We start from the raw sequence: 25,224 nt of genomic DNA, 5'->3' as shown, positions 1-25,224 counted from the left end.
GGATTTAAATGTTTATAGTTTTTTAAGATTTATTGGCAGAAACGGAAGGTTTCCTCCTAAGGAGGTACTTAGGAAGTCTGTAAAGGGAGGAATTATCCATTAATAGTCTGAATAATTTTTCAGAAAAGCACTATGTTTGGGGAAGTGGGCGTGGAGGGAGATGGTGCCTTGCAGAACAAAGGGCACTCACTGCCTGTGTGCCTGTGTGTGTTACTCCAGTTTATCCTGAGAATATTTAAAGAACCTTCTGTGGGCCAGTTTCCCATGGCTAGACCACCTCCTTTATACCCAGAGCCACAAGGAGGAATGCTTCATGCAAGTAGGTTGTCTGCAGAAGACCAGTAGTGAAGGTTTTATCCTTCCTGGCTGTCTTTGACCTGCAGGTCAGTGACTGTTCCAACAGGTGTGTTCCACTCATCAGAGATTCAGGATGTGAGTAACTGCGTAACGTCCTGCATCAGTATAAACTGGATTTATGTGTTACTCACGTCTATTTAATCTTAAGAGCACATTTTCCATTGGCCTCGAAAGTGAGTAGCTAAGAATACTGATGTGCCTAACCCTTGGGGAAGGAAAAAAAAAAAAGAGCTTCCCCACTGCACTAAATCTCTAGAAAAATATGCGGGTTTACAGTATGGACACATACAAAATATTTTCAAACAAAGTTGGTGGAGGAAAGCACATGGGAAAGAAAGAAAGAAAAGAAATAACATAAGCAATAAACTATCCCAAGCAAACAGAAAGCATCAGTAAAAATTGCCAGACTGGATGGTGTAAACAGTACAAACTATTTTTTTCTTTCCATCTCATTTCTTTTTCCCCTCAGTCTTCTGATCATTTCTGTTTCTCTTTATCCTGGCCTGGCATTACCATCGTTAAAATGTCCTCAAAAGGTCAGGGATGTATCTGACAGCTTGGCGTTGAAGCAGGCATTCCAAGAAAAGATAGGTAGGAGCTAGCTACTGTACTATTTTAAAGCTGCAAGGATATTTTACCATAACCCATAATACCCCTATTTTAAAACAGTTAACCTTTTCATCATTATTTTAAGATTGATGCTGACAACACGACAACTGAAATAAAGGTGTAAGTCTTCACTTTTTCCTGCATCCTCTTCTTACATGTGGTGTTGGATTACATAGCTCATGTCATATAAACCTAGAATATAAAGTAACTTTTATAGAGAAGAGTAAGTTTACCAATAGTTCTTTCTAACTAAAGTATTATTCATTATGCCCAAGTGAACCTTAAATGTCTCATCACGACAACAGCTATTATTATTATTATTACTACTACTACTGTGATTAATGATAGTGTTCACTTCTTGGTGTATGTGTGTGGCATTTTCTTATGCTTGGCCTTTGGGTCTGGTGTTTGTTCCATTGTTACATTTGCTATAAAACAGCACTTCTTGGAATAAAGTAGTATTCCATATCCTCTACCTCCTTCTCTCTAGTTTAGTTCATGATCATGGTTGGATGATTCTGCTTAGATAGGGCAGGAAATCCTTTGAAAATCCCCCATCAAGCCAGGACTTTCATTTTAGACTTAAATACAGATAGTTACAAAAGAAGAAAAAAAAAAAAACGTTTTGTTCATGTCATCAGACCTATGTTTCAAGAAGTTGGCATATTTTCTGGATAAACTTTATTAGACACGTAACACACCATCATGCACAATTAACATAAGGATGGGAATTACGGCATTCTTTTACTGAGATAACTTTGACGATTCTGCTTTACCTGGAGTGGGGAGAGAAGGATGAAAACTCCACTCAAGGCAAAGATATTCAAGGAGATGATTTTGTAGCCAGCTCAGTCCTTTCACATTGGAAATGCTGAGAAGTCTCCGTTTTTTCACCCTTCACTAGCGATTACTCAAAGCCTGTGATATAAAGAACTTCCTTTGGAGATGGTCTGTATTTGGGGGGACTGATGCATTAGCAAACCGTGCTGGGCTCCATAGAAAATTGGTTTTATTTGTTCTATTCTACTCTATAAAATATTCTTAAGGTGCCGTTGATGTATACTTTTTTATCAAAAGCAATTTGCTTTCTAAGTTCCTGATGGCCATTCTGTGAATCAACCTAATGTATTTGTGGTGTGGGGATCTGTAACCTCTGAATGCTAAGTTTAAAGACCTTTATAATTACTTATTTAAAGACATTTTGGCCCTTAACTCTTTCTCTCTCTTTGTCCACAAACAAGTTGATTGGCTAATCATATCTGTATTTTTATTTTTGTTGCTGCACGCATTGCACATAAAACAGGAAAGAGGAAAGGCTATTTGTAAAAGGTAATTACAATGACAAAATTGTACTTTCTTTAACTGTTCTCATTTTCTAATGTTTGATTACATCAAGACCTGCACTCTAAGAATTGTGTTTCAGCTTTGCTAGGAACATGACAAAGGAGAAAGGTAAATCCAGTTCTATAAAGTGATGTCAAGCACAACTTTGGCACAGCTACAAATATCAGTAGTTCATTCAAACTCTATTCCTCCACTCTGGTAGGACTTTGATTTCCAGCCATCCTTTGATAAGGATCCAGAGCAAGGAAGAAACAGACTACTTTTGAGACTTGGAGGTCTAATCTTCTATGAGGACATGATAGGTCTAGTAGATTCTTAGGAGCCTGAGTTATTTCTGGGATGGCTTATCCAGCCCTTTGTAGAATCAGAACTCACACCATTTTCTGCAAATTAAATAAAAAACCCATATGTTAAGTGAATCTTTAAGATTCTTTCCACATCACCCTTTCAACAAACTTTTGTTAATGCCAGCTATGTGACAGGTACATGTGAACCCATTTCTTTTTTTTTTTTTCTTTACCTTCTTACTCCTTATACTCTATTTATTTATTTTTCACGTAAGCAAGGAGAAAGCTCCTTATAGTTTGTAAGGGCCCTGTGCATATTTGTATCTAGCCAAAGATTCAGTCCTTTCCAGGAACTCGGGTTGTCAACCGGTGATCTTGCCTTTGTCTTGCCTTGTAGTTCTGCCTGTGGCGCCTGTCACTAGCAGTCAAATAAGGACAATTTTACCATTCTCTCCTGCTGCTCTAATTTTTTTTTAGTGCCGGTACATGAATTTGTTATTCTTTATAATTCCCTTTGAAGTTGGAAATCCAAGGGGAATCTAAAACTGACCAGATGTTTCTGCTGCTGGAGAGGGAAGAGAGTAAGGATTAAGTTTAACGAAAACTTGGTCTCTAGGAAAAAAAAAATCATTTCAGCTGGAAATCATCATTAAGTGTACTCATTTGCTACATATCTATTAATTTACATTTACTAGTTCTTTATAGACAATATCACCTATCAATTTTCTCTGGGGGAGGGAAACATCATAAATTTTGTGAACAAATACGTTCATGTTGTGGTTCGCTCAGGCCTATTTCTCTTTTAGAGTTTTAGTTCTATTGCCCTACATATTCCCCTCACCTGCTTTATGCTTTACAGTGAGTGTTTTCTGTTATTGTTGTCATTGTTGTCCTTGTTGTTGTTGAAGGATCATTATCAAGTCCCATCAGACTGGGAGGCCAATTCTGCAAACTTTTCTAAGAGGGTGAGGTCAATGCATCCTGTCCTTAGGGAGGGAAGGAAAGGAGACCTGCCAAAGTGCTTAGCCTTTATGGAGAACTTCATCCTCTTTAGAGATCTGTAGATCAAAACAAGAGCAAGAGTGATGAAGACCTTCAGAGTAAAAAAAGAAAGTCTTGTGGTCTTTTAAGGATTCAGATAATATTGCAAACAGTGTGAATAAACAGGTTAGGAGATGGAAAATTATAGTTAGGTATACGAAAACACAAAAGAGAAAAAGAAAAGCTGTCATTTGTGAGAGGACATTCATGGGGCCTCTCAGATTAGACGTCCAAAGCTTCAGGCCCTGGTGTAAGAGGAAATATGATTAAAAAATAAAATTGGAGAAGAGTCTTAGAAACCAATCAGGATGTTTTGGTGGTGTGCTTAGTACTTCACAAAAGTGTTGGATTGAGAGATGGACTTTTTATTTGCTCGCTTCTTGCACAGCATCTGTCATACTATCCCCTTGCATTGCTCTCTGGATTTCCCAGGTTTCTCTAGGTTTCTGGGAGGACAGAGAAATCTGTGAATAACTACTGTGCACCCCTTACCTTGCTCAGTGGATTAAACATTTGGAAGCATTCCCTACACCTCATAAGGGATGAATACTCACAACTCAGGTTCTATTGCCCTCACCTATCTTGTTTTTAAATAGACACTCTGCATCCTCAGTAATTATATTAAGCTTCTTAAGCAGCACATATCAATTTCATATACCATTTTAAGCATTTTTTCAGTGTTTTGAAAGAGAGAGTAGGGGAAGAGACAGAGAGAAATCACTTAGCAGCTGATTCACTTATTTTAAGCAGCTTTCCCCATTTGAAAATATAAAAAATTCAGGTCCTGGAACATTGGGTGATTTGAATGTTCTATAAGGATTTGAAAAAAGATTTTTTTGAATCATATGTTCTACATTCAGGGACCCAGATTTTCAGTTTAGTCCTTTAAAAAAAAAAACAGGTTAAAATAAGGGGGTTTCAATCTAAAGTTTCTCTTCTTTTTCATTTTTCATTATTATTATTACTATTAATCAAAGCAGATGGTATGAAAAGCATTTTTGTTGGTCTCACTGATGACAGAGCTTAACCTAATAGTCCAAGACTTGGAACTTGGTGTTTCAATAAAGAAAACACTGTTTGAGGTATTTTCCATTCAAATCAGCATCAAAAGTTTTTAATTAACACCATCAGAAATTAATGGACTAAATGCAATTCAAGGTTCCTACATACCCCACTACTGGGAACGAGACAGCCAGAGGGACCCACTGAGCACGTTTGTATTTTGTACTGTGTTTTTATTTACTCACTGAGCAGAGTCCCAGCTGCATGTTACCAGCAGAGTGAAACCTATGAGGGCCCCTCCACCCCAGCACTTTCACTTTGCTCACTGATCATTGTCCACAGTTCCTCCTGATTGTAATTGGTTAGAAAGTTTGAAATTAGCAAGTCCTTGTCAGTGCAGAAGAGTTTTGAAATCGAGGCTTGATACAGCCATCAGGCCTGCAGAAGCCTAATGGCTTGCTGGGTGGGTTAAGAGCCTCAGAGCCCTGAGCACTCTCATCCTCAGGCTTGGCCCCAATCACCATCCACCACCCTCCAGAGCTCCCTGTCTTAGACGTCGATGGTTTTATTTGGGGCCTTTTCTTTTCCATCACTGAAGCCTCTGTCAGGATGCACAGACTGGACTGACTACTGGGCATGGGGAAAATAAGAGCAAATGGAATAAAGAGTGAAGAAGAGGATCAAGGAAAAGGGAGGAAAGAAAAGGGGAAGAAAAAGCATAAAATGGAAAGGAAGTGGATATGAGATGGAAAGAGCTTTGTAAATATTGACATTTGGCTTCTGTGCAACTGGATTTGATGTCTCAGAATGGAACTCACCGACAGAGCCTAAATGGTCCCTGGGGCTCTTTTTTTTCTCCCAGAACTTTTTTTTTTTTTTTTCGGTACGCGGGCCTCTCACTGCTGTGGCCTCTCCCACTGCAGAGCATAGGCTTCAGACGTGCAGGATCAGCGGCCATGGCTCATGGGCTCAGCCACTCCGCGGCATGTGGGATCTTCCCGGACCGGGGCACGAACCCGTGTCCCCTGCATTGGCAGGCGGACTCTCAACCACTGCGCCACCAGGGAAGCCCTCTCCCAGAACTTTTTAAAAGACTTGCCCACTTGTGGTCAAAGGGATGCTACATATGTTCATATAAGAGTCCATAATGTACCCGTCCACCACGTTTTCTAGGGATTAGGAATACAGTCATATCCTTTATACATTATAATAGAAGAATGAAGGGCCTATAAATTCTTCTCCTGTAACCATAAAATATCTATTGTTTAACCTTATGATCTGGGCCCCCAAACCAAAATTCTCCAGAAAGCTCCTATGCTGCTTGCTAAAGTGCAAAATAAACTCACCTTCAGCCTTACAGCAACACAGGAACTGCTTGGGCAAAGTTAACGAAAGTAGATATTGTCAGCAATGATGAAATGTTTATAGAAGCTTAAAGATCTTAATAACTTTCTATAAATCTTCTCATTTATGTTGAAAGCCTTCAAGCGTAATACATTTAGATGCAACCCATCACCTTTTCTTATTTCTCCTCTACTTTAATACAAAACAACAACAACAAAAAAATGCAAACCAACTACAACAGCACAGATAACATTGCCATGAATTCAGAATGTCAGGAAATTTTCAGTAGGCCTAGTCATGACAAAATGATGCAAAAAAGCATCACCATTTTTAGAAAAGCTCCCTAAAGCAATTCAAAGCTTTCTCTCCTGAAACACAGGGAGATCGACATATATCAGCTCCTGGAGGGTAATTGGTGAATGAGTGTCAGGATTTTCATAAGAACTGCTAAGAGTCTGATCTTGACATCATAGCCAGAGAATCAGGTAAGCCGATTAGCAAATCATCATTTTTCTGTTTCTAAGCTGGGCAGTGTCAGGATTTACTATCCCAAAGTTTGACTTCTTGCGGGAGTCAGAGACACTTTACGTGGAATATAATTTAGTAAAAAGATGTCAGTCTAACCTTTCCCCAGACCATCCTTTAGATCAGGTTGTGCTAGATCAGATTGCTCAGTGTCTATGCTCCACCCCCAGACGTCTTTATAGTCTGCTTTAGCCGGTATGTGGGACATATCCCTCAGCTCACCTGTAATTCCAGCCACACTGAAGCAGTTCAGTGTTATCCCAGACTCGGCCTCTGTGTTGGTCTTCCATTTTCTGGCCCAGGGCCTTTTCCAATGCTGGGAGAGCTCAATAAATCTACACTGGATTGGGGAACTAGAATGGCAGCTTAATTCCCTGCGGGGGCAACTCTCAACCAAAGGAGGAACAGAGGTGGAAAAGAAATGTTCCAGCCTCCATTTCCTTCAGATGACACCACTGGAGGCATTATATATGTATCTCAGAGATCCTGTGGAATTGTACTGCTGTTGGCCTCTTTGACATATCCTTATTATTGCCAGTCCTCCTCCCTGACTCACTCTCATCACTCCTTCACTACTGCCTTCTGAGGTCACCTTCCCAATTACTATCTGCACCAAGTCCTCGTCTCAGACTCTTCTTTGGATGGAACCCAAAATGAGTCAGGTAGTCGGAAGACTTTTTGTTTGTTTTAATCAGTCAGTTCACAGCATCTGCTTCTCTGCTGTCTACTACCCACAATGAGCTATTGCCCATTCATAGCCCCGTTCCCAAAGCTAGATAGAAGCCCAGTTGCTCACATCAATAGACTGTAACATTTGGAGGGAGAAACATTGTTGTTGTTGTTTATTTTTTTGCGGTACGCGGGCCTCTCACTGTTGTGGCCTCTCCCATTGCCGGAGCACAGGCTCTGAACACGCAGGCTCAGCGGCCATGGCTCACGGGCCCTGCCACTCCGCGGCATGTGGGATCCTCCCGGACCGGGGCACGAACCCGTGTCCCCTGCATCGGCAGGCGGACTCTCAACCACTGCGCCACCAGGGAAGCCCGAAACATTGTTTATTCATCTGTGGTCTCCTATATCTAGCACTGCCCTGACACATAGTAGGTACTCAATTAATGTTTGTTGGATGAGATACGTAATCTGCACAGGGATTTTTATTTCCAGTAATAAGAAATACTGGTGTGTTTCAATCATGTGAGATGCATTACAGCAAATTTGTTGCTATTAATAAATTTCTGAAGTATGTGATTTATTCTTTTAAAAATCAAAACAAACACAAGACTGTCCCTATAATAAAGTTATACACCTGTGTTTTCTAATATGCTTTATTAAATGGGAGAAAAATGGGTTATGTTTTAGTTTGTACTCTAGAAATTGCAAATAACCCTAGGTAACTCCATGAGAATGTGTTAGAATCTAAATATCATCTCTCCTGTACGTCAAGGTGGGGAAAATAAAGTTGAGTACTTCAGAGTCATACTGTAGGAATAGTGGCAGATACTGAAGTGTCTGATCAAATTCAACAGGCTTTTTAATGACTCTTGTTTTGGGGTATTTATTGCTGTGATTATGTGAGTCTAGTCTGAAATGAGACATGGTGATGTCCTGTTGATAGCTGTTTTCTAGATAGAAATCTAAGATCCTCTATATCTATAATTGGCACCAGGGAAGAGTCTACATTCTGTAAGAGAGATTAATGAAGTGCCAGAACACAAATAACAATGAAATAGAAAGTTCAAAACTTTCTTCCTGCATCTCAGTGTCCAAGACATGAAATTTTAAAGTTATGTCCAGGGTGCGGTGACCAAGATGATCACCCTAACACCACAAGCCTCCTTCTTTTTAACCAATGTCCCACTCTGGACTGAAGAAGAAGGACACTTCAGGAAAAGGGATCTTAATTTCCCACGTAGTTTATTTTGGCCCCATGTGAGTACAAAAGGACCTGATGTTGCGTGTTAGCTGTACTCCTCTGAGAAAAAATAAGATTTTCTTCCCCACTTTAGGAAATTTCTTCAACTTTTATTCTAGGAAGATTAAACTATTGATGATTACTGAATCTGTCCAAAAACAAAAAAACCCAAAAAGTTTCAGGAAGAAATGGTGATTTCCATTTACTTTCTCAACATTCTTGCTGACACCTGGAGAACTGTAAAATTATAAATATTTAGAAACATTCCCTTCAAGAAAAGTCAACTATCTGATCTGCTCTTTTCCAAAGTGGACTTATTTGGAATTTGTACTATGCCCTGCAGCAGTTTTCTAAATATCCTTATCTTTTCTCCAGTGATTATTGATCAACCTCCTAGGAAACCCCTTTCTACACTAGTGTTGTTTTCCAGAAAAATATCAGCTCAGTTGTGAAACATCCAAAAGGAGGCTCTGAGACAGTGATTATAGTGGCTGATGCTGTTTGTGTTCTGAAGAGTTTGTGGTTTGGTATAGTGTGTAGTTTGCCAAACTTTGTAGAATGGTTATTGATCCCCTCAGGGAGGCCTAGTGGCAACTGGAGCTCCAGGGGTTAGTCATATCTAGCCCAGCAGAGCCTCCTCTAAGGCTCCAAATCCCTCCCAGTTCATCCCAGCAAGCAAGCAAGACCAATATTACCCTTTTCTATGTGTGCCATGACATGAAGAAGTTTGGGAAGTGCTAGTGTTATGGACTGAATGTTTGTGTCCCCCCAAAATTCATATGTAGAAGCCCTAATTTCCAACATGGTGGCAATAGCCCCATGCTTGGAACTTTATTTAAGCCATCACATTAAATACCCTTACAGACTAATAAGGCAGTATAGCATGATAGTTAAATTCTGTGGGCTATAGATAAGAAAGTCTATACAACACTTACCAGCTTTGTGACTTTATGGGAAAGTTTATTATCTTCTCTTTGGCTCAGTTTCCATACTGCACAGTTATAACAGTAATAATAATAATATTACTTACCTCCAAAAAAATTGATGTAAGGATTAAATGAGTGAATATATCCAGAATGTTCAGAACAGTAGTAAGTACTCAATAAATATTACCTATTAATTTCTATCTTTTGATGCCTACATTAAAATTCCACTCTTCCTTGAACCCGTCTATTAAAATATATATCCACATTGATTTCAACTTCTTTGGTTTAGAAGTAGATCCTAAGAAGAAATAATGTAATATAAATGGAAAAGTCTAAGGCCTCTATGCTTTTTTTTTTTTTTTTTTTTTTTGGCGGTACACGGGCCTCTCACTGTTGTGGCCTCTCCCGTTGGGAACACAGGCTCCGGACGCACAGGTTCAGCGGCCATGGCTCACAGGCCCAGCCGCTCCACGGCATGTGGGATCTCCCCAGACCAGGGCACGAACCCGTGTCCCCTGCATCGGTAGGCGGACTCTCAACCACTGCGCCACCAGGGAAGCCCCCTCTATGCTTTTTAATTTTGGCCCTCCAGCCTCCTAATATTGTGACCTCTGGGAATTTGATTAAGATTCTCATACTCAGTTATGTTTTTATTTAAAATGTGTAAACATTAGCCATCTTAGTGTTTTCATCAGAATTTAAATGAGATAATATGTTTGGAGTCTACAGTCTTGCCTGGACAATAAACAGTTTTGTAAATGTTAGTCTTTTCTCCCTTATGGTGCTTTAAAATTGTTTTGTTTGTTTTAGCATCTATATGTATCTATTAGTATCTCTGGGCAGGTAACTCATATATTTCTGCCAGTGCCACAGGCGCTCACACATTAGTCTGAGACAGTCAATAAATATCTATAGGCTGTACAGAGGCAGTGATATTAAATGGTGAGCTGGTACAATTCTCAGTTTATCACAAGTTTTCCTGCCTCTAACATGGTATGTACTCTTCAAATGTCCCATTGTTTTATTCAATAGTGGTAAATACGAAGGATTTTTTTCTTGGTCTGTTGATTTGTAAAAGATTTTTATTCAAATGAAGAGAAAATTTTTTATAAAGCAGTCTTTAGTTTCTACTAAATGTGAACATATAGAATTGTTGAAATGAAAAAGAATAGAAACACAGTTTTCAGAGTGATGCTGATATTAGTTGATGATGCCAAGGCACCAATGAAGAGTATATTTTTAAAATTGAATATGTTCTTATTTCTTGTTTGTTGATTTTAAAGGTTATCTAAACATGTGAAGAGAAAAATCAAATTTTTCCAATTTGAAAAGAACAAAAACAGCTAAAACCTTCTTTTAAAATTTTGAAGCTATTTTGAGACTATTACAGAAAAAAGATTGTACATGAAAGAATTTTTTTTTAAATCAGGTTGCTTTGCCTTTCTTTAGTCACTTCAAAAGTCTTTGTCAGATATGAAAAAGAAATATTCTCAAAATGAAGAGTAAATATAATTAAAATGGTTCCTTGCCTTGACATATAAGCTTCTTATCGGCAAAAATCTTTATAAATTTAATACCATGAAACTTGGGTTTAAAAGAAGGAATAAGAAAGAGTGGGCAGGGAGGGAAAGGGAGAGAGGAAGAAGTTTGATTTTTTATGAGTTGACATAGAAATGATGGTAAGTGAAATTATATTAAATCCTTAATTGCTTTTGATGAGAAAAATTTAGATCCGTAGTATTTTCTTTTTATTGCTGGTATTTGGCATGTACCTAGCACACAGTAATCTCTTTTTAATAGTTAACTAATGAATGAATGATATTGGCTAGGCCACATTAGTTTGCTTTAAGCATAATTTTCTGGCAACAGAAATAATTAAGAATATAGTCGATTCATCATCAGGATCAAATGTTTATTGAATACCTGCCTTACATTCATTCTTTAGCAGGTAGTATAGGGCTATGGTTAGAGTTTCACATTCTTGAACACTTAGCTGTGTGACCTCTGTGAGCCTCAGTTTCCTCCTGTGTAAAGTGGAGATTTTGAAAGTGGCCAGTTCAGAGGATTGGGGAGAATTGCATGAGATAATGCCATAATGCACTTGGCAGAGTTCCTGACAGTAAGTGCTCACTAAATTTTAGATACTGGTATAAATATTATATTACTTATAATATTATAAATAAATATATTACCCCATAGAATTGTTATGAAGAGTTAATGAGTTAACATGTTATTACAGTGGTACCTAGGACATCTAAGATTTCAACAACATATATTAAACAATTGGAAAGCCCAACACAAAACAATGAGGATTCATATTGACAGTTTCTCTGAAAAGAAATACAGTCTAATTGGGGAAAGGGTTCCTATATATTAAGAGATAAAAATCAGTAATAATGAAGTTAACATTTATTAAACATTGACCCTCTGTTGAGCTCTAATGTGCTTTATAGCATTTAACCTTCACAACAACTACATGACATTGGTATTAATGTTACTGTTTTACACAGGAGGAAACTGAGGCACAGATGTTGGTAGAGTTAAGCACTGCTGGTATCTTGGGTAAATCTCTTGTATATCACTCCAGATCCTGAGCTTTTAACCACAGGTGCCAACAAGTGTGTAAGTGTTCAGGAGGGAAGTAAACACAGATCACTGGCCACTTCGGGAAGAGCTTCAGGGGAAGTAAGGAGCACTGGGCCCTATGGTGTCAAACATTCATTATGTGTCAGAGTCTGGCTCCCTCCATTTGAATCCTGGCTCCTCTACTTACTGGCTATGTGATCTTGCATAAAATTTTAATCTCTCTGTGCCTGTATTTTCTCATCCATAAAATGGGAGTAATAATAGTATTACCTGGCAGAGTTGTTGTGAAGATTTAATGAGTCAATTCCTGTGATTACAGTGGTGCCCAGGACATCTAAGAGTTTGATAAATGTTGATGTTAATATCGTTACTGTTACTGTTGCTGCTGCTGTTGTTATTAGTGACTGCAGTACTTTGAAATTTTTTCCTTCTTAATGAGCTAGCATTTAAAATTTAAAGAGAAGCTAATATTTCAAAGGTGTAGATCACAAGGAGACTTAAAGCATGGTTTTTCTACTTTTGCCCAAGAACTATTCTTCAGCCTAACATGATAGGGAAAGAAAACACATTATGTCAGAGGATTCCATTGTATATTTAGGTGAAAGAAATTCAGTAAGAGAGTATGTTTGCTAGCCTTATGTGTTTTTTTTCTTTGCTTTGTGCCTATCGATTGATATTTCTCAGTTAACCTTCTTAAGAAAACAGTAATATCAAGTAAAAAATTATTGTCATTTTTACTTCTTCTGGACAAAGATTATTTTTAAAAATATGAACACAGAGGCTTTAAAACAGAATCTTGAGAATGTTAGCCCACAGTTCACACTGTCATGTTTAGTCCATTTCATTAAAGGAATAGTGATGTGCTTAGTGGCTAAGTGTGTAGAAATCCAAAAAAAAGGAAAAGAAGTACAGTAACCTTACTCGTGAGAAGAATATGGTAATATTCATTGACAGGGGAGCTACAAGGAGCAATTATCCCAAGCTGTGTCTTTCAGACAATGCTGTCAGCTTTTCCACGTTGATGAGTGCAGCTGAGCTTGTGATGCACGGGCAAGAAACTCCAATGTGACTAGAAGACCGGGACATTGGCCACCATATTAGCTATACCAAAGGAAAAAGTATATGTAAAGAAAAGATGGATTTTAAAAACATTTGTAATAGAAATGATTACTGGCAGCACTTGACTGGATTTGCCTTCTGCTGGTGACCCCAGCAGAAGCATTTTATCAGATACCCATTTTCTTATGCCCTTTTTAGAGGCCCTTTAAAGCAAGAAGGCTATACTAGAACACCGATATTTTTGATGTGTGTGTGCATGTGTGTTTATGCATGGATGTGTTTAAACACACATCACATTTGGAATGTTTTGTAATGTTGGGGATTAGGTATCACATGGCTTTTTATAAATCAGAAGGCATATCTAATATTTATTATTTCAGGCAAAGAAAATTCATGGCAAGGTCTGGTTTTTTTTATTTTTGTCTGTCTTTCCTTCTTCCTCCTTTAGACAGAGTAAAGCTTAATTTTAGTATTTACAAGATAATTTGAAATTATACTGATTAACTTTATTTTCTGGTATTCATTCACCTTAGTCTACACCTGTTTTTACACACTCAGTATTGGATTTTTTTTAAAGTGTAAATCTTTGAGGCTAGGAATTACTAATTAAAAATAGAACAAGGTACCACATGCTCAATTCCTCTCCTTGCTTTGTTTCTTTCCATTTCCCTTTCAGTACTCAACTACAAACTTTGTCGCATGGAAGTACCTCTTTACATACACATCGAAACTACTGTGTGTGTGAGCTATAAAACAACTTAAAACTTGTTCAAGGCCCCAAAGCCTGTTCTTCACAAAAGAACCTTTCTTGCCCGATTTAGAAAGTGTTTTGAACGATGCATAACTAAGTAGAGTAACTAAACAATTGCTTTTGAGCATCTGAAGCTTGCCCATTAAGATTTCTATAGCCTTTTCTTTTGCTTCTTGTGGTTTAAGAAGTGATTCACGTTCAGTATATGAAAGTTCTGGGTTCAGCCCCTTGAGCTTTTTAGTGGAAGGGTCTGCACAAAGCGAATCAAATAAATAAAACAAATAATGTAAGAACTGAGGGCAGTTGAACTCATGCAAGTTTATGCACCAAAATATTTTATTCCTGGGAAGAAAAGTTATCTCCTTTATATTTTAGTTTCCTAAAATCCCTAGTTTTCTTAGGAAGATACACAGGAATCAAGTTGTTTGTAAACAACTGATTCAAATATTACCTGGAACTTCGTAGAATAACATCAATACCTTTCATATAGGAAAACCATTATCTACCAATAGGGGTGAATTATGAACATATTCCAACTGAGCAAAAGCATAATCAAGTGCATTAATAATGCTAAATTTTAGATGTTGCACTGATGAGATATTTTCTATACAAATAAAAGACCAAAGTGTATAAAATCTCAGGATGTGTGCCTGAGTTAGAATTACAATGCAGCTGTCATTTTTGCATTTCCTGGCTTTCATGAACCATTACTAGTGATCCTCTGTCATTTAAATCAGTGGAGAACATGGATTTATCTTAATTTTCACCCTTTGTTTCCCCTTTCTGTGATAACAGTTATGAGATACGATGGTGTAAAATGTTCCTACTTATAATGGTTTCAGCCTTGTCCCTTGGCAGCCTAAATCTTCTAGCTAATTCACTGATCAGTTAAATAGTTGAAGTTATTATTATTATAATTATTATTTTACATTTATATAGCACTTTCCTCCAAGGGGCTCAAGGCATTTTACACACAGTAAATTACCAAATAGGAATTAATCCTTATATCACCCTGTGGGGTAGGTACAGTCACATAAATGAAATTCTACAGAAACCTCGCCTGTGTCACAGCTCTCAGCTCTATTCTCCCCACCAACCCACCCACCTGCCTAACTGAAGGTAAAGCAGAATGCTGTTGGCATGGCAGGAATGGCTCAAAGCAAGATCTTTGGGAAAATGGTCCTGTGTCCTTCCTTTGGTTCTTTGAGCTACCCTGGAAAATATCACTAATGAGAACATCTAAGCATACACATCTTGATTTGCAGTTAACAGATTGAAATAAATTTCACCTACATGATTTAATTTAATTCTGACTCAGACAAGTTAGGATGTGTGGTCCTAAAACTTTATTTATTTATTTTTTGAATTTTATTTTATTTTTTTTTATACAGCAGGTTATTATTATTATATGTGGAACCTAGTAAAATGGTACAGATGAACCCATTTGCAGGGCAGAAATAGAGACACAGATGTAGAGAACAAACACATGGACACCAAGGGGGGAAAGCGACGGGGGTGGTAGTGGTGGGATGAATTGGGAGATTGGGATTGACATGTATACACTGATGTGTATAAAATGGATGACTAATAAGAACCTGCTGTGGTCCTAAAACTTTAGTGTGTACAAAAATTATTTGGGTAGCAAGCTTCAAATGCAGATTCCAAGGTTTTCTAACTTACAGAGAATCAGAAAGGGGCCCTGAAATTTGTATTTTCACCTCAGTGGATTTTTGAGACAGGTGATGCTTACCTATACTTTGAAAAATTTGAGCTGATTAAGGAAGAATTTAGTCCCCATTCTACAGATCAGAAAATGATGGCTCAGGAAGGCAAGATGTCACAGTATTTGGCAGAGCAGGAACTAGAAACCAAGATTTCAAATTCCAAAACCGATACTCTTTCCGTTATGCTACAGTGCTTCCCAGAAAGGGAAAGCAAAGAAAGAAACAAATAAAACAGTATTGAAATGTAAAGGAAATGAGAGAATGGTTCAATGTGCATGTGAAACATTTTGCACTATTATGAACTGGCGTCTCCTGGCTCTTTTGGAACTCCGAGCTGATTTGTGATGCCTGGACAGAGAAGCCCATCATCTATAGCACAGGGCTAGACCAAAGCCTGTTCCTTGATCTCAGAGCTACCTTGTTCGCTCTCGTCAAGGAGTCGCCCAACTAACTCTAATCCAGCGGGTGCCTGATGGATTGTAATGTTTAATTTTTCACCCTGCCCACAAAAAGAGTCCTCTACTTAATAGGTGCTGCCACCAAAATAAAAAGTGGGCTTTGCCAGGAAACCAAGAAAAGAGCTTTTAATGAGCTTCCTGTTTACGTGAGTGGGCCCTTTATGGAATGGGATGGGTTTTACATTTTTTATTTGAAGCATTCTTACTCCATTTCTAAGAGAGAGAGGAAAAAAATGTAACAGAAAATGGTTATGAACAATTTAACTACTATTTTTCAATTTAGTATTCCATTTGGGATAATTTCATTCATTTTTTGAATTAATTTTTATTCAGTTTTCTTTAAAAAGCAGGACAAGGCATTATAGGAAAAACTGTAGACAGACATAGTGCATCCAAAGTTTTAATTTTCCTCTGAACTTCTTACTCAGAAGTGTCAGAATTCCATGGTGGAGTTTAGAGGTGCTTGTGGGATTTATTTGGGGTTTTCAGAAACCAGAAAAACAGACACGTGGTGTTACTCGTGGTAAAAATTCCCACGCTCTGCCTAAACTCACCATACTTTTCATAGGTGCTACTGTAAATTGTACTGAATTTCCAAGTCCTTCCTTTTCTCAAATGCATGTATCCCTTAGCTATGAATAATAATTATTACTATTTATGTAAAAAAATTTGTGTCTCTCTTTTTACTCTTAGAAATCATCTTCTGTCTCTGAATTTTTCACCTTTTATTTTAGACACTGATTATTCCCAGTCACTGAACAGACAGATTTTATTTAAAAGAGTCTAGAGCTTTGTGCTGTGGCAGTATCGTAGCCAATGAGGTTTATCCGAGGCGCGATTATTGCTAATTAAAAGAGTCTAGAAACCTTGTAACAGTGGGTAAGATGGCATCTATCCTTTGCCAGGGGTGGAAGACAGCAACGACAGGAGGGATGCATTTGGAAATGTAATTTATATATGCTTGTAAAAGTACATTTTGTATCCTTCTCTGACTTGGCCTTTCAGGATAGTCAGGTTTGATTCCTTCAAGATTATTTTCTACCCAAGGTGGATGAAGATTTTGCCAGACGCTTAAACTATTTGGGGGACCCTCTTTAAGGAAAAGAATACAGAATTATGACTACAAATTAAGTACAGGGTCTTGGGAGGGGCTGTGCAAGTGAGGGGCCCTGAAGTTTAAGTTCCATTAAATTCATAGTAAATCCTCCTCTGCATATCCCCATTTGAGGCTTTCCAGAGGCATTCTTAATAAATATTACTGTTTCATATAATAACAAGATTATTTGAGGTTAATGTCTAGGCTTTAGGTTAAAAGTAATAAAGTATTGTAAAAATAATGCAAGCCTAACTACAAACAATCTGACTAACTGGTTCCCTGTAGTATGCATCTCCATTTATTCAGATTGACCCTAACTTAATGCAGGTCAACAAATACCATTAGTGCAAACATCTCTGCATGTAGCCTGGTATTTCAAGCAATACTTGAGACAATAAACTACAGGACAGGAAAAAAAAATGTCAACAGCTCCTTGAAGTTCTCTGTAATGGGATTATAGCTGTATTATGAAACTAATATCAAAAACTAGAGTAGCTTGAATTTGACCCACTGTCTCTTTCCTCTGAGTTGGAAAAGAGGTAAGAGACATGGCTTCCCCACAGCATTTTGCTTCTACCACCCATTGTTACACTTAACTGCACTGTTTCTTTCTGTTATTCAGTTATTTAAAGTGGAATCCATTTTCCTTTTCCTCTAGAATAAGATTGTAAGCATCTTGAGAGCAGAAATCAGAATTTTTTTTTTTCTGAATCTTTCACAGTGCCAGAGCTTTCTTGTTTCCTTCCATTTTTTTCCCCCATGTTTAAGTCTCTCCCTTTGCCTTGTTCTAGAAACAGTTTTTAGTGGTGGTCTCTTGGTAGGAGGTACTTAACAGTTTTGAAATGAACTGCTATGAAAACCTAAACCCATCACTACCCTCCCCTCCACTAATCTTCTGACGCTAGAATTTCCCCTTAAGGGAGAAAGAGCCAATGTTTTGGAGCTAAATCTAGAAGTTAAAATGAGGAAAAGGAGAAGAAAAGATATTGGTAGCTCAGAAATGAATGGCCTTCCATTCTCTTTGTGGCTAAGCCAGTTATTTCACCTTGGATTTCTTCATCAGTAAGAAGTGCCCAGAAGCAACTTCTGGGGTTCTGAGTGGGAATAAATAAAAGCCAATTTTTCTGAGGCCCTCAATACATTTTAACTCCTGGTAACACTAACCAAAATAAAATTCAAAAGCACGAGGATAACTCCAGATGTGAGTAAATTTGTGCAACATCACATACTGGTAGTGTCCCGATGCTCACCTGAATGTCAATTTCAGTCATCCTCTTTCATCGGAAAAATATACATGTTGTCTTTGGCAGTGAAACCTGTAAAAAGAATAAAATGTTGCATATTTGAATTTTAGCCATATTAAAAATAATTTTCACATATTTTATTTTCTTCATTTGCAAATTTAATTTATGTTGGTTCTTCCTTTTGTATGGAATCAACAAACTTTAACAGTGGTGTGGTTCTGAGTTAAATGTTTGCAGAATAGTTGTGGCTTAATTTAAAAATAAATTTCACACCTACCTTAGAGCTTGTGTTGTTCTCCCTTAGCTGGAAATTTCTCTTGTACAGAAATGGTTCTTAAACTCTTAGTTTTAGCCTGATTTACCTTCAGAGAGAAAGAGTGTTAGAAGTGTAGTTTGTGATCTGCATGAATGAATGCATATGGAAAATCCGATCTGTAGGAAAAAAATCTGACCTAGAAAAATGACTTCTAATTCTTCATACCTCATTTGGGCTATCTTTCTTAAAAAAACATGTTTACTGCTTTCTATAAACTGTTTCAAAATATCTGTGTCAGGATAACATTGCATAGTCCATAACTTCTTATTTTTAGACCCCCTGGGATTAAAGAAGAATATTAATCTGATTTACTCAGTAATATAAAATTATCTTTTTATATTTGGCATAATTAGCCACCAATTATTTGCTTACCCAGTTCTTCCCTTAGCACTGTATCCAGATTTGTCAGTTATATACTCAAAGTGGTATTCCTTCTAGGTGTATCCTTCAACTGTCAGACTACTCCATAGACTGAGTATCATAAATGTTGATGCAGCTGATGGTTCAAGGCCAGTGTTTCTGGTATATAGAATCAAGATGGGGTTTCTCAACACAGCACTACTGACAGTTTGGACCAGAAAATTCTTTGTTGGGGGCAGATCGGTACTGTCCTGTGCACTCTAGGCTGTTTAGCAGTATTCCTGGCCTCTACCCACTAGATGCCAATAGCTCCCCTCAGTTGTGATAATCAAAATTGTCTTCAAACATTGTCAATTGTCCCCTAGGGATGGGGGTGCAGGACAAAATTGTTCCCCTGTTAAGAAACACTAGATTAGTGGTATACATTACATACAACCAGAACCATTGTTTTTTGTTGTTGTTATTCATTTGCTGTTGTTGTTGTTGTTTTTAATGGAGCACAGAAAAATCTGATCCAGAGGAACTCAGTAATTCTCGCTTGTGAATTTCTTCCATAAAACTGGTTCTATTTTAAATGTTGAATTAATAAGCAGGACACAAAGTTTCCTTTAATGACTTATATGTCAGAGAAGGGGTTCTAAGATTCTGCATAGATGTATATTTTATACTTTTAATTTATTTATTGGTCTCCTTATTATGGTGATCTTTCTGAAAGTCAGACCAAGTTGGCACACTGCTATGACTTAACTAAATTCCCCTTTCAACATTTGCCTGCTTCAAATAATTTAATTGTTGATATTTTACCCTTAGTGCACACAGCTAAAGAGAGATCTTTAGTGAAAACTAAAACTAACAGGTAAATCCATCTTGGCTTTGAGGCAGAAAGATGGCAGTTACACAAAGAGCTCTTCACTACAATGACCTGAGACAGTCCAAGACCTTGAAGTGAAATTTGGAGGTCACCTGCCAAACAGACCCCACAGCTTTGCTTGACTTAGTCAGCCTGATTTCAAATACCTCCAAAGACTCAGAAAAGCAATTTCACATCTTCACATTGGCTGTATGAAACCCCTTAATCCTCATAGTAACCATAGGAGGTAGGTGTGTTTTCTATGCCATTCTCACAGGTGAAGAAACTGGACTACTAAGAATTTTAGTAGCTTGGTCAAAGTCATACAGCCTGTAAGAGACGGAGGCAGGTTCCAAATTAGTCAGTACTCCAGAGTTCATGATCTTCTAAAGTTCTTTAAAATATGTTAGAATTTAAAGGGAAACTGATGAGCTGGATTTCAAGCATCAATGAACAGGATATTTATCCAAAAGAATAAATGAAGAAATTAATCAGCCCTTCAGATTTAAGGGAGAGGGATTATCAGAATGAAAAGAAGTACATATTTAATAGCTATGTTATAGTAATACTACACTACTTTTAAAATATATAGCACTTATAAAATTTTCAGAGAATATCTCAGTTCTGTCCAGAGAGTCTCAAATTATTTTATAATCGCCCCTTTCCTTTTGAAGATTAAGAGAATATTATTTTGCTTATGAGCATAGTTGGCATACAACAGATGATTTCCATTTTCCTTCCTTAACTGTCAAATAATGCCACCTCTCATTAATATATTTTCCAGAAAACACAGGACTTAGATGATAGATAAATCAGAGGTTATTATTTTTTAAGTATGCATATCTAAGCATCTTTTTTCCTATACTAAACCCACTAAAAAAATTCCTAAATCTGGAATACTGTGGTTGAAAGAACATCTTGACACTTCTAGCTTTCTAAGCATCAATATTAGTCAACAGATTAACGCCCTTAATTATTAATTTATACCTTGCTACCCATTAAATGTTTAGTAACCACTGAAACATTTGTCACCTCTTTTGATTATTTATAATTTTTTAAAAATAATTCCAAACTGATGCTTCACCCAGTCTTCTAACTTGTTAGCTGGAAGTTAGGCTGCCACAGATCTGTGGCGGAAGAGAAGAGGGGTGGGCAGTTGGAGAAGTAGAGGAGAGCCGTATTTCTTTCCAAAAGTGTTTATAATCACTGCAGCCTGCAATTAGATCACATTTTAGTTGATATCAGAATACGTTGGTTTAATCCACTGGCTGTCTTCAAGTCTAATGACATCCATGTTTCTAGAAATGATGAAATTATATATGTAGACTCATTCTTTTAAAAATTATTTTGCTTATAGTTATGCCATGCTTATCAAGGTCATTCTTCATGAGCCTAGCAAAGTTACTTTTCATATACATTTAAAGAGGCATGATTACAACATGGAAGGGAAATTCTGATGCAACTTTAAAAAAAATTAGAGAACTTTTCATTTTATTCTTTTACACATTTCATATGTAATCTAGACTATCACAGTAGCTTTTATTGTTTTCTGCTTATATTATAAAATTATCTTGTCTAGCTTACATGATTTTAGAATCTGCATCTCACTGGAAAAGGTTTTGGTAGTATGTGTCTTTGCAAAACATTGTTACAGATGGGATTTCCACCCATAGAAATTAGATAGTCTCTCCTATTCCTAAGGAGAACCTCATGAATAGTTTTGTAAAAGAAAGCCACGAGTTTATCATGTTTTAGATACTCTAAAACCCCTTTTAATATGCCTGTTTGTCCCTTGCAAATAAAGAGAACAGTGCCTCGTCTTCCATGTGAGCAGTTTTTAGCAATTAACCAATCCCTAGCAATTATGAAATCACAGAACGGAGTCAGTGTTCTCCAGTTCTGAACTGGAAGTTCCTGATAATTGAACCGTGGTTGCCAAAAAAGAAGAGCGTTCTGAAACCTATCACCACTTATCAGAAGTTCTTATAAACAAAGAGAAATCATACTTTTTTCTTTTTGCATACAAAAAAACAGCGGCTAATTAATCTTTGTTGCCAGGTGAATTGGCTGTATTCAGAGGAAATAGGCAACTTGTAGAAAGAAAGTTTAACATGTATTTTAGAATTCTATCATGATACAATTTAGCAACTGATGTTGATGAGCAGATAGTTACTGTGGTTTATAACAGGAGAACCACTGTTAGCTTGTAATATTTCTACTGAGGCAAAGGAAATCAAATCATTTCTGAAGTGTGGAAAGTACATTGTATCTCTTCAACAAGGCAATGTGTATGGGGCTGATGGAGTTCCACTCTAGATAGCACTATGGCCACTGGTAAGAACTATATAGCCTCTTGTCTATTCATAGGGAGATAGACATAGGGTGAAGGGAAAAAAAAAAAATTAGGTGGGAAAGGAGCTAGGATCAGGAATCTGAATGTGCAATCATGAGAGATAACCTCCTGTAAAAACCAGAGAATGCAAGGGGCAAAGGAAGCATGGTGTTCATTTAGGATCCAGTCTGATCTTACCAGACTGGTACAGCTGGAGGAAGCATTCAATAAAAGTTTGTTGAATGGATAAATGAATGTAAACACCCAAAACTACAAGATCACTAGCCCATAAGCTCAGAGAGTAGGGAAAATTAGACTTATTAGGAAACTGCCTTGGTAGCCAGTTACTTAGAAATGGCAATATGACGTCTGCTAAATAACATTTATTAACAACCGTGTTTGTTTGCATTTTTCTCATAGTCAATGAATTGTTATGAAATCTCAAAATAACTTGTTCTCTACTCGCTTACATTATATTAATCTAGTTTGAATTTAATGACTGCCCTGTGTAAGAGACTCTGGGATATTATGTCAGAGAAACTTTGTACTCTAAGTGCAGATGGTTTTACATAAGTGCAGAGAGTTTAATATAAAGGAAGTATAACTTTTATTTTAACACTTCCCTTAATAATGACCACATTTTTGAAGCATTGTTTTTGTTTTGCTTTGTTTTTTGCCTGAAAGAGCCCAGTGACCTTCAAGTCCCTTTCCTGGTTAAGGCTTAAAGCTATCCTTTTCATATATTTGAATATTATTGTTGTCCATGTTCACACTGCCACCTTTCTGCACACCTGGACAAATACTGTGTCCCATCAGCTTAGCTTTACCCTGCTCAGGAAAGTTTAATTCCATCCACATAATTGGATAATTTATTGTGCACTCAGTTTCAGATTAGTCATTGGTTAATTCAGCAAAAATTAATTGAGTTTCCACTATATGCTAGGCATAGTGCGAGATGCTGGGGTGAGCAAGTCATTTATAAATGTTTTAAGTAAGGTTAGTCCTATTGTCAATTCGTAAGGAATCCTAACTTGTTCCCTATGCTCATCATTGTCCATTTCCCTTTAACTTGCTGTAAGCCTATTTTCCTTCCTTGTGATAGTACACAAAAACCATCTCTATGCCAGTTTTGTCACTTTCATTCTTCTACAGTGTATATGTAAAGCAGCTGCTTAGTGGCTCACAGATGCAAATTTAACACAGTAGCCATAGACCTAGTCTACTACTATGCGTATATATGTGTACGTGTGTGTGTGTGAGTGTGTGTGTGTGTGAGTGTGTGTGTGTGAGAGAGAGAGAGAGAGAGAGAAGGATAAGTAAGAGACCTAAGAGAACTAAGATCCAGTTCAAGTTGTGCTTCAAGAATTGTACGCAAAAATATCGCCATTGGTGTTGAGGCTGACCTTCGGTCAGTTTTGTTGTGATGATTGATGCATAGTGACATGTTGACACAGTACTACTTTTGTTTCTAAACTCCAATATTGGTTTATCATCTTCTCCTTCTTGAGTTGGCATATTTACAGGCTCTTAGTTCCTTGGTTTTCAGCATTAATCCTAATGTTTTGTCTAAAGTATAGTGCAGGTTTCCTTGTATTTCAATTCACTATGCTTGAAGGGAAGTCACCATAAGTAATGATTTTGCTCTACTCCTTGGCAGCACAACCACAAACTAGACAGTGGTTCAAAATCTCAGGGTTTGCAAGGGGCTGTGAGAGACCATATGCAGCCTCAGGGAACTGCTAAAATGCTCAGATTAATTGTCTAGATATGAGTTCACAAGTCTCATGAACATTTACTTTAGAGTTAGAAGAAACTCTAAACTCACTAAATCACTGTTAAATGTCAGGGTAAACCACTTGGTTTTACTGGAGGAAAATGGAATCCATTTAAGAACCAAAATCCTAATATCTAAAATGAAGTTAATGTAGAATAGCACATGCAGGGGGAGCGGCCATGAAGCCTATGGCAGCAATCTTGGCCTCTGTAGACTTTGTACCAGGCAGCTGCTCTTTCCTTCTCCAGATTCACATTATAGACAAATTTTTGTTTATTCACATGAGTAGACAAACTCATGAAATGGTCTCAATCAGCAAATGGCTTTGGAAGCCAGGTAGAGTGAACCAGTCTTTGGTTTATAAATGTGCTGTGATGCTAATGGAACAGCTGCATTAACAATCAACTTTAGTAAGGAAACAGGGGTTTGAGGATAAGAAGCTGAAATGGGTAAAGAAGAACAACAAAGCAAATGACATGCCTGAAAAGTAAACTTTACCATTTGAAGGAATATTATGCAAAATCCACTTGAAAATAATGAATGAGAGGGCCAACTTGATATGTTTTAAAGAGAGTTGGTTGAGATGAGGCCTCAGTTTGGCTTTGACAAGGCTATTGTTAATGTGGGGAGAGTGGGGTTCACATCCCCCAAAATCACATCTTTCAATCTTTATTTATGCTAAGAAAAGATAGCAAGAAAGTACATTGTTCTTTCCTCATTACCAGACCTTTTTTCTTTCTTTGCTTTTTTTGTCCCCGGACTATAAATCAGTTAACTAGGCAGGGTCATTTTCAAGAGCTTTCGTAATGCCAAGGGACACCAAATGGTGAGGTAGATCAAAGGGACAAAGAATTATAGAGGCATTGATCCATTTTCCTTAAGACCCTGAGTACAATGTGAACAGACTACTTAGCTCCAGGCTGCAAACCAAGTATTTTGCAGCAGACCCAGTCGGGATTTCTTAGGAAGTTCTCCCTGTTGCTTTTCATAGTTTAGATAATCCACATGAACAACCCTGATTAAATCAGTTGCCCCCAGGCTATGGGCAAAAGCATAAATGTTTTTTCAGGAAAGAATGGTCCAAAAGCCTGCCTCTTTCTCTCTCTCTCTTCCCTCTTCTCTCTATCTATGTACTTCCTCATTTTTTTAGTTACTCACTTACATTTTTTATCCTGAAATTCTGTCTATCCAATGTAATGGTAAGTAGAGAGTATTACTGAAAAGGTGCCATTCTTGTCTTCATTTCATGATTCAGGTTTTGATTTTGAATTGCATTACCTGTCTTCTTGTGCTGATTATGAACAGTTTTTTGAAAGGCTGTTATCTA

At 37.4% G+C, this 25,224-nt stretch overlaps 1 protein-coding gene and 1 pseudogene across 7 annotated transcripts in view; both read left to right on the top strand.

The window, feature by feature from the left end:
* The window catches only part of ZBTB20 (zinc finger and BTB domain containing 20), an 809,727-nt gene that overhangs the window by 452,339 nt on the left and 332,164 nt on the right, over positions 1 to 25,224 (top strand). The window lies entirely within an intron of this gene.
* LOC115857742 (U4 spliceosomal RNA) lies at positions 16,713 to 16,781 on the top strand (annotated as a pseudogene).

The sequence above is a fragment of the Globicephala melas genome, chromosome 4 (assembly GCF_963455315.2).
Source record: "Globicephala melas chromosome 4, mGloMel1.2, whole genome shotgun sequence".
Lineage (NCBI taxonomy): Eukaryota > Metazoa > Chordata > Mammalia > Artiodactyla > Delphinidae > Globicephala > Globicephala melas.
This window is presented reverse-complemented; position numbering and strand designations above follow the sequence as displayed.